Below are 11,369 nucleotides of genomic sequence, written 5' to 3'. Positions count from 1 at the left end.
ATCTGCTGACACCTTGCTGACCTTACGCTTCTATCATATTATCTATGTTGTGGGCCATTATAGAATCCATCGAATTTGGAAATGATACCAATTTGCTAAAATTTTCCATTTCTTTTATGAGGGCCTGTGTAGGTTAATCTGCTATCCATATCTATGAGGAGATCAGTTGGAGCATCAAGCTTAAGAATATTATCTACTTCTCCGATGACCAAAAAAATTCTTGAGTTTTTATTTTTTGCTATGCAGTAGTCTTGATGGTGGTCCCCAATTCTGTACGAAATAGACTCCTCCCATCTATCACCATCGTGTTGTATCTTGGGCTATGGAGAGTTATTAATGATGCCTTCCATGTAGTTTTACATGCATTGATGTTGAATTTCATTTCCATCACTAAAATCTTTGTCTACACCATGGGTTTAGTATAGTCGTTAAGATAAAGTTTTAGTAATATTTTAAAACTATGGGTATCATAGATTTCTCATGAACCTGGAAGAGTTTGGATTCTCTCATTAGATGGGCTCGATCTCCAAATGAGTTAAGAGTACGTTGCCACATGAAATATTCTCATCTAAGTTGTAAATCTAATAAGTATTTTTGAATTAGAATATTACACATGATTTAATCAAAAATATGTATAAATTGGCCGAATGAATCTCAGATTCTAAGAAAAAATTTAAAAAAAAATATTTCACATGGTTGAATTGTATAATTCTTTGGCACTCATTCGAATAAGACAATGACTAAGGTGCAACCGTCCTCAAAAAGGCCCTTCCCATAATTGGCATGTATCATTTTGAGGAGACAAAATTTGGTGTCTATAATCATAAAAAAAGTTTACCATTAAGTTAGCCACGGCAGAGATTCGGAAACCAATGAATGGCATGTGGAGGATTTACAACACTAAGTAAATTCAAACTTTTGGATGGAATATTTAATTTTTTTTTTTAAATTTGTTTTATTTTTTTATCTGAGGTTTATCCGGGTCAACTTGCTCGCACTACGACTATATCCTCAGGGGAGTTTATTACATAATTAAATATAAAAAGTGACTTTGCCCCTGGTCCTGAGGGGATTCAAACTCTGACATCTATTAAGCGTTGGTCTTTTGCCAACTGAACCACCTCTTGGGGATGGAATATTTAATACTTCATTTTTACTTAGGTGCTTGAGTCAAACTTATGCACACATTGGCTAGTCTTCAAGGGATGCGTAATTGCTTATACATACAAATCTAGACCCTCTTCCTTTTTTTTTTTTTTGGTAAATTCCAGACCCTCTTCCTTGACGGGGTGCAATTTGTATTCTTTTCACACTTTTCAACCACAAAATCATATGGAACCCATTTTAGGTAGAGGGTGTAATCGGGTGCTGACGGATATTCAATATTATTCAAAATACTTTTGTAATGCATTTTTCTTTTCCGGTCAAACATATTACACATCTTTCCAAAGTGGGAACAGTGAGTTGGTAGATTGGTAAATATTCCCTAGACAACAATAAATTTTTGGTTTTTTGCATGGTGTCTCCTTTTAAGTAGAGCCCATATTTGTGATTGCCTCCTCTGCATAAATTCAATATTCCTAGTTACCCCTTAACGGTCAAGAGTTTTGACCATTGAGGGATGTAAAATGACTATTTTAATGCTGTTGAGTACATTGAAACTCACTTTGTTGGTTCACAGCAGTAACTCAATTGCAGAATCGTCATTGACATTCTTCAGGTAATTCTTTGCCTCGTTCATTGTATTTCGAAGGAGTTTTTTTCGGACTTTGCTTCAGTAAATGCGTAGGACCGTAAAGCAAAATATCTCGGGCCATCAAATTGAAGATTTCGATTTCTACCATTGAAATTCAATGTTTGATCGAGATTTTGGATCCGACGGACAAAAATCATGCGCATGACTGAAGCAATTTCAACTTTTTTCAGGAAGACGTAAGAGGTAAATGGAGAGAAATGAAAGAAAAATTAACAAGGGATATTTTGGTATTTAGAGATTAATAGAGGTATAATAATCTATATACAACCTTCACTTAATGGTCAAACCCATGACCATGATAACTTAAAATATTGAGTTTAATGTATGATAACTTAAAATATTAAATTTAATGTAGAAAAGGTGCTGTAAGATATATGGCGCTTAAGGGGATAGTCACAAATTTAGACCCCACTTGAGGAGACACCGGGCAAAAAATTCTAAACTTTTTAATACGTTGGCTAAAAACCATTTCATTTCTTTTTTTGAGATATTTTGGGTTTAGGTTTGGATAAAGGAGTGGGTGAGGTGGGTCCTACCCACCAACTCAATAGATCCATGAGGTTGCGCGATGGTGACTAATCTCAAATCCGGATGCACTATGGGCAAGGGTCCTCAAAGCAAGATATTTCGGAAATCAAAGTCTGTTCGATCCAATGGTCTCAAAGAAAAAATGATCATGGATTTGAAACAGTATTACAAGCATCATCCCAATACTTAGAAACATGGTGGCAAGGAAGATAGGGAATGGAAGATGCACCTCATTCTGGTTTGATCCATGGGAGCCAAGTCAAGCACAAAGCATGACTGTGAACCAGGATTTTGGCAAATGGACGAGGAGCGCAACCGTTGCTGAGGTAGCAGAAGACTTACAGAACCAAAACAGGGAGTTGTCTCTAAACTTAACACCTGTAATAATCTTGCCAATCACTTTGACCAATAATGAGTAGACCTGTAAATGGATAGACGAAATCCGCCTCCGAATTCGCATTCGTATTCGTTTAAGGGTATCCGTATCCGAAAATTTTCTTATTGGAAAATATCCGTATCCGTTTGCTAAGCAACCGGATTCGGATTCGGATAATTGCTTATCGGATCAGATAATATCCGGATAAATTTTTATCCGGATAGAGTAAAGTATTTAACATTTGTTCTTTAAAAATAGATGATAATCGAATTCGGATACCGGTATTTAGTAATCGGAAATTAGAAATTTATAATAAAAAATGTAAAAAAGTGACAATTATCAATCAATAATCGGATATTTTATCGGATCGGATTATTATCGGATATCCGATAAAGTTTCGGATTCGGATTCGGATGCCTTCTTTAAATTTTTCCCGGATTCGGATTGCGGATTTGCTAATCGGATTCGGATTCGGATTGCGGATTTGCTAATCGGATTCGTCGGATTCGGATTCGGATACTGGTGTATCCGAGCCGAATCCGGTCCGTTTATAGGCCTAATAATGAGGACTCTTGGTCCTCATTAATCTCTCCAAATGGAGATTTTTCAGTCAAACTGGCCTTTAAGGAATTAGTCAAACAAATAATAGGGATCCAGCAGCGTCAATTCACGAGGTGGTGGAACCACATGTGGAAGCTTCCCATACACCCAAAATTCAAAGTCTTCTTTTGGCGTGTATTAAATGTTGGGGTTCTAGTCGGGGCAAAACTTGCCCGGTGGTCAAACATTAACGCACAATGCATTATATGCGGCAAAGCAGAAGAAACAATATGACATATTTTCATTTCATGCGATTGGGGAAAAAGGATTCATGTGGCAGGATCACTGGGGCTACGTACGGAAAACTGGAATAACTCATCCCTTATAAGCCAATGTCAAGAGTTGCTTATAGGATTGGATAAAAATATGGCTCAATGGTTCATGTTGGTGTTCATAATCACGTGCTACTTTATATGGAAAGAAAGGAATCTGAGGGTGTTTATGCAAAAAACACCCGATCCCTAGACTATGCTATCTAGCACAAACTACTAGATCAAAGAACTGAATTTACAAAGGAATGGAGATGACACATCTCCGACCCCACAATCAAATAACATTGATAATGTTATGATAAATGAACCAAATATAAACCTGTGTAACATGTTCTTACATTCTAATAAAAATATTTTGCTTTGTGTAGGGGTATATCATCAGCACCTAGGAGTAGTTGGTTGGAGCAGCAGGATGTGGAGCGACGGACACTTACAGTCGGTTAATTTTGGGAACAAGAAGGAACAGGGAATCCTAGAGACAATGCTTGATGTCATTCTGACAGGAATGAGCAAAGCGATAGCAAAGGGATAACGATAAATGAAGTCTGGACAAACGTTCATTTTATCAAACAAATTTTACCAAACCCTACAAGAGCAAAATGGCCTCTCAAGGGACTTCCCAAGTTAATGAACCTGGCTACTATATCAAAACAAGTGTTTTTTTTTGGATTTCTACAACCCAATGCTTCAATTATATTTAGAATATTATGTAGAAACAAGATTCTTATAGATGGATGATTGTAATAGCACTATATGTAGTATTTGTAAGTGCTTTTAGCACTAATTTCGTTTTAATCTAAGTTTATTCCCATAAAAAAAAAACTCCATCCAGGCTTTGGTGGAATAAAGTTGTCCAAATAAAGTTGTTGGGAAGGAAAACTTAAAATACGCACCTCACGTGGAGTGTGGGTGGGAAGTGGAACCACTCATCTCACAACAATAATAGGTCTAGTCAATCATGAAACATTATATTATTTCAAATAAATTTTATTTTTTATTTATATTTTATCGTAAGATTATCAAGTTTATATGTACCTCAATTACATCGTCAAGATAATTTTTATATCTAATTTAAATGTATGGCAAAACTTTGTTCTCCTTAGGAAAATTTAAGCTCTTGACTTCATTTGATAAGGTGTTTGTTTTTGCGGATGATATTGTGTTGATTGAAGAGACCCAAGTTGGGGATTAATGCCAAATTAGAATCATTGAAAGTAGCTTTGGAATCAAAGGCTTTAAACTTAGTAGATCAAAGACATTCTAATTTGTAACTTTAGTCATGATCGGGCAGATGATGAGGTGGTGATACTTGAAGATAAAGAGATTCCTTAGAGTGATTGTTTTAGGTACCTAGGTTCAATCATAAGTACATTCTTGCTCCCCAACCTTCTACCACACTAGTTTGGATTCGCTTCCTTGATCTTCCTCTTGAATTCTGGCACGTCAAGGTATTACTCTCTATTGCCAAGACGGTAGGTTGTTCGGTTTCCTTAGATCGTCGTACTAGTCTAGGTTCAATGGGACATTACGCTAGAATTTTGGTGGAATTAGAATTGAAAGCAGAGCGAGTGCCTGAAGTTCAAATAGAACGCCTTGAACCTGATTTCAGCTTTATTCAAAATGTGATTTATGACGATGCTATTTAGAGATGCTTTCGATATAATCAGGAAGGCCATTTTGGCCAAAATTGCACTATTAATGTTCATTCTGCAAAAAAGAAGCATGTTCCTCAACAACTGGCGCATGAAGATGATTTTCAGAATGAAGGTCCTACTTCTATTAAGACTGCAAAGTCACTGGAAGTTGAGGGTGAAAGAAATTCGTCCTCTTTAGTGGTTCATGCGGCTTTAGTGGAGGCAGGTTTGGTGGATTATTCGTCGCCCAATGTGAATTTAGATAATTCCTCTTTAAATCCAGAGTTATCTGCTAATGAGGTTTTGGATTTGAGTAAGGATTCTTCTCCGAATTAGTCTTCTTCGTCTCCTACCCAGGACAACCCTTTTGAAATTCATAAAATCCTAGATGCGAGAAAGAGTTCTATTGGTGCAACCTAGAGGGGGGCTGATTAGGTTGTACCTAGTGGTTTATACCAAATTCTTGGTTTGGTTGCAATTTCAAAATGAATTAACAGTTTAAAATGAAATTTAATGAAAACAACAATCACAAACCGATTATAGTGGTCCGACTCTTGAGTCCGTCGTCCCTCCTCTCTTAGTCTCGGGTTTTCCACTACGATCTCTTTCAATCATGGGTGAGTCAACCCTTACAATCTTCGGGCGGTCCCTTTCTCTTCGTTCACGGGCAGGTCCCATACATAAATTCTAATCACCTGACTAGACTATCCTTCTGCAGGTTTGTTTCCTATCGGGGTCCTTTCCCCTTGGTGGTGCATGTGTCAGTGCAAGCATCATTCTTCGGTGGCTCATCTCCGCTTTGCTTGGGGCTTTACTTTGGTATCCTTCGTTCGGTTGGAGGCGTTGCTCGTTTGCTTTCTCACTTGTGGTGGTTGTGCTTGTGGGGGGATGATTCTCTGGGGTGGTTGGGCTTTATGCCTCTTCCGCCCTCCCTTTCCCCACTGATTTCTCGGATTTTTGTCCGGGTCGTCCGCGGGTGGTTGCCATCTCGTTTCGTTGCGGTTTCTCTTTCTGCCGTTTGTCTGGGGGCGGGGTCATCCGTCTGGGGGTCCGTCCGTCTCGGTGTTCGAGTCATTCGTCGGCCGTTTTGGGACATGGCTTGGGTTTTTGGATCTTTTGTCCCCTGCGTTGTCCCTTACTTACATGTCTTAGTCACTCTAGTAACATGTTACTTTTGGTGCATTACTGTGTGTGTGTGCGGGTGTCCCGAGCCCTAATTTGCCTGTCTTGATCTTTGCTTGGTCTTTGACTTGTCTTGATCACGGTCTTGATCTCCTCTTGCCTTGGTTCTTTGTCTAGTGGTTTGGTTGTCTTGAGCTTGACTCTCGGTAATTTCTTTGATTCGGTTATTTACTCGAGATTCTCTCGTGTGTGGCGCAACATTCTCTGACTTGTGGTGTTTGTCATCATCCCGGTTGGGGTGTGTGGCTGCTGGTATTTTCCCGTTCTAAACTATTTGGAAACCCTAATTTGAGGAGTTATCATGTGGGCCCTGAAGATGAATTGGGGGTTAGTGGTTCGGCCAACAATTTTGAATTTAATAAATTCTTAGATGTGCTAAGAGTTCTAAATCAATTGGTAACTTTCCTCTGGGGAGTTCACTAGTGGGACCCACAGATAAGAATGAAGTTTGTGGTTCAGCAAATACATGTGAATTTCAAAAAGTCCTTGATGCGGGTAAGAGTTCTACTCACATTGGTAACCTTCATTTGGGGAGTTCTCATGTGGGCCCCGACGATGAATTTGAGGTTAGTGGTTTGGCCAACATTTTTGAATTTCAAAAATCCTTAGATGCGGCTAAGAATTCTAAATCAATTGGTGACTTTCCTTTGGGGAATTCACCAGTGGAACCCGCAGATAAGAATGAAGTTTGTGGTTCAACCAACTCATTTGAATTTCAAAAAGTCCTTGTTGTGAATAAGAGTTCTTATCAAATTGGAAACCTTTCTTTGGGTTGTTTATTGGTGGGACCCAAAGTTAGAGAAGGTAATTAGAAATTCGGCCAATGAAGGAAAGTGTTTAAGAGGGAGCTCAATGGGGGCTGATGTGGTAACTAGGGAGGATGATTTGGAATCTAGTGGGACCCATCAGAGTTCGGCCAAGCTAGCAAGTGATGGAACGCTACAATTGGAAGTAGTTGTTCCTCGTTGAAAGCATGGTCATCCTAAGAAGGCTCATGCAGTGAAGAAAGTGTTAACAAGTAAAAAGGGTTCTATGGCAGAGGAATTCAAGAAAGTAGATGCATCTTTAGAGAAAGTATCCACAGTAAATAAGAGCCTCTCATTGGGAGAGGATAGTGTTGCTATATAACTGTTATTATGAAACTTTTCTTTTAGAATATTCGCGGCATTGGTAATGCGTCTGAGAGGAGGACTCTTAAACTTTTGTTAATGACTCATCAACCAAACATTTTGTGTGTCACTGAACCAAAAGCGGATGTCAGTAAGTGCCCAATTCTAATGGGTTAATTGTTATCAAATGTAAGTAAGAACTAGTGAGGAAATGTGTATTGGGGGAACTGGTTGTTGCGGGTTAGCGAGGTTGGTTCCTCTTAAGGTTCTAATTGCTGTATTTTTTTTTTCTTCTTCTTTTTTTTTTCGCTTTATAAAATGACCCTTTTAGCAAAAAATGTTCAATCATAAGTAAAAGAGGTGATTTAGAGAATAATGTTTCCCAAAGAATTAAAATAGGGTGTATGAAGTAGAGATGTGCATTCGAGGTCTTATGTGATCGGTGTATTCCATTAAAGCTTAAAGGAAAATTTTATAGGACCGTTGTTCGACTAGCTATGATGTATGGTGTAGCGTGTTGGGCTTGTTAAAAAGAATCATATAGATAAACTCAGTGTAGCAGAAATGAGTATGCTAAGATGGATGAGTGGAAAAATTAGGATGGATAAGATAAGAAATAATCATTATATTAGAGTTGGTCTGGGAGTTGCTCCCATAAATGATAAGCTTCGAGAAAGTCGGTTGAGGTGGTACGGCCACGTTCAACGGAGACCTATAAATGCCCCTATACGGAGAAGTGATATAATCCATATTGAAGGAACAAGAAGAGCTAGGGGTAGACCTAAGATAACCTTAGGAGAAGTGGTGAGAAATGATATGTATAGCTTAGGCTTTGTATCTAGCATGGCCTCGAACAGAACTGATTGGAGGGCAAGAATCCATGTAGCCGACCCCATTTAGTTGGGACAAGGCTTATTGTTTTTGTTGTTGTTGTTTTTTGTCAACTAAGCCAACTCTTTGAGGTTATGGTTTCGATGATTTACTTTGATTTCATATCAATTCTACATGGTGGAAGTGTGATCTAGTCAATATGAGATCAAAGTCGATTTTAGAATTAGATACAAATACAAATTTACTTGGTTTTTGGATTTTGGTACTATTTTAATTCAATTTTAGTTTACTTCGGTTCTAGATGCAATTTGATGGGTTTATTTCGGTTCTAGATATGATTTGCCTTGGTCTAATTAATTAAATTTTTTTTTTTTGAAATATTTGATGATGTTCTCCTAAAAAAATCTTAAAAATGGGGGCATGGCAAATAATAAACATTAGACATTCCATTAAAAAAGAGCAAATTACATATACTTTGTGTTTTGAAACAATTACGGTTAGTTTGGAATATAAAAAGACACATTTTCTCTTACTGAATCTTACCCAAACAATTTCATATCCCCATAATACCCTCAATGGTGATATCTTTCCAAACCCAACCTAGCCTAACCCCTCCTTCCTTAAGCTCTTTCACCCATGACTTCACTGCATCCATCCATGCCCCTCTATGACCCCATCTCCAAGTAGAAGCTTTTAATTTGTTGGGAATCAATGACTTCATGTCTATGTATAAATGAAAGATAAACACTAAAAAAAAAAAAAAAAAAAAAAAAAAAAAAACTAATAAGATTACAAACAACACAACAAACTTTAGAGCAAATTTTTGGGTGGGGTTTTCAATTTCCATCATCAAAACAATGAGAGACTTTCGGAGATAAATATAGAACTATGAGTATGAATTTATTTATGTTTAAAGCAACACTATCAACTTATTTACTATTTTATCATTTTGTATGAGCTTGAATCATCTTATATTTCTATAAATTTTAATTTTTAGTTTATTTATGATACTTTTATTTTTATTATTATTATTTTATTTTTATGAATTTACATTTGATATTTTAAGTAGGGCTGCAAAACCGGGCCGGACTTTTGCAATCTCAAGCCCAGCCCTATATATTCTAATCTGAGCACATTCTCACCTTGACCCTAGTTCAGGGCCAATGATTATTGTCTCTGGCCTTAAGCCCTATAGGGCCAAGCCAAGCCCATTCCCGCCCTAATTGGCCCTAATTGGGCTGGGTCGGGATGGGTTGGCCCTGATTGGCCCTAATTGGCCCTGACCTTGACCTTGACTCTGATTAGCCCTGATTGGCCCTGATTAGCCCTGATTGACCTTATCCCTGGCCCTAATTGGCCTTGACCCTAATAAGCATTGTCTCTGGCCCTGATTGACCCTATCTTGACCCTAGCCTTAATTGGTCATATTCTTGGACCTAAAATAACAAATGTAAATTCATAAAAAAAAATAATAATAAAAATAAAAATAAAAGTATCATAAGTAAACTAAAAATAAAATCCATAAAAATATAAAATGATTCAAGCTCATACAAAATGATAAAATAGTCAATAAGTTGATAGTGTTGCTTTAAACATAAATAAATTCATACTCCATAATTCTATATTGATTTCTGAAAGTCTCTCATTGCTTTGATGATGTAAATTGAAAACCTCTCCCATTACTTTGGTGATGGAAATTGAAAACCCCTCCTATTGATATCCTTATTCAACAAAAAAAAAAATATCATATTCAAAACTTTGTTAACAAGTAAATCAACAATAATTTAGTATTGATATTTTTTTTCGTAGTTAAAGAAAATTATATTTTAGTTACAAACATAGCTATCTGTCCTTAATAATTTTTTTTTTTTTTTCTTTGAAATATCACATTGGAGGTAAAAGAAAGATGTCAATATTCATGATGAGAAGTTGGGGTGTAAATTTGTTAGATAGTGATTTTCTATATACTAGCTTTTATTATTTATAATATATTATCTCACCTTAGTCCAAAAAAAAAAAAATCAATGATTTTTTGTAACTAAAAATGACTTAATTCAAAAAATAAAAATTATCTTAAAAATAATATAAAAAGTGAACTCATAGTCTAATATTATCAAAATGACTAAAGGTCAAAGTCAAGACTTATAGTTATATTAATGTGAAGATTAGGGTAAAAATCTAATACATGATCATGGTCAAATTAACATTAAGACTAGAGCCAAAATTAGGGTCAGGATCGGGCCAAAATCAGATGGATGCTTACTACATTGGTAATGAAGATATAATTTATTTTTATTAATTTTTTTACAAAAGATGATGGCGGGATCCAGACTCAAATTAGGGCCAAAATTATGGCCAAAATCAGACGAGCCATTAGGGCCAAAATCTTTAGCCCAAGCCCTATTTGGGCTCAAGGCAGGCTAGGGCCAAATTTGCACCCCTAATTTTATGTAAGGCTAGGGCCAAGATAGGGTCAATCAGGGCCAGGGACAAGGCTAATCAATGTTAGGGCTAATTAGGGTCAGGGCAAAAAAAAAAGGGTCAGGGCCAACTCATCCCGACCCGGCCCAATTAGGGCGGAAATGGGCTTAACTTGACCTTGTAGGGCTTAGGGCCCTGAACTAGGGTCATGGCAGTAATGGGTGCAAATTAGAACATAAGACTAGGCTTGAGATTGCAAAAGCCTAGCCCAGTTGCAGCGCTAGTCAAAACGCCTCGTGGGCTTTTGATTAAATGATTACATTATCCATGAAACTTGCACCCATAATTTTAGGTAAGGCTACGGCCAAGATAGGGTCAATCAGGGCCAGGGACAAGGCTAATCAAAGTTAGGGCGGGATGGGCTTTACTTGGCCCTGAACTAGGGTCAGGGCGGTAATGGGCTTAAATTAAAACATGGCTGGCTCAATTGCAACCCTAGTCAAAACGCGTCATGAGCTTTTGATTAAATGATTACATTATCCACGAAATTTGCACCCATAATTTTAGGTAAGGTTAGGGCCAAGATATGCTCAATCAGGGCCGGGGACAAGGCTAATCAAAGTTAGGGCTAATTAGGGTTAGGGCCAAACCATCCCAACC

Source organism: Hakea prostrata, chromosome 3, assembly GCF_041222555.1.
Source record: "Hakea prostrata isolate BN-2017 chromosome 3, UWA_Hpros_2, whole genome shotgun sequence".
Classification (NCBI taxonomy): domain Eukaryota; kingdom Viridiplantae; phylum Streptophyta; class Magnoliopsida; order Proteales; family Proteaceae; genus Hakea; species Hakea prostrata.
This window is presented reverse-complemented; position numbering follows the sequence as displayed.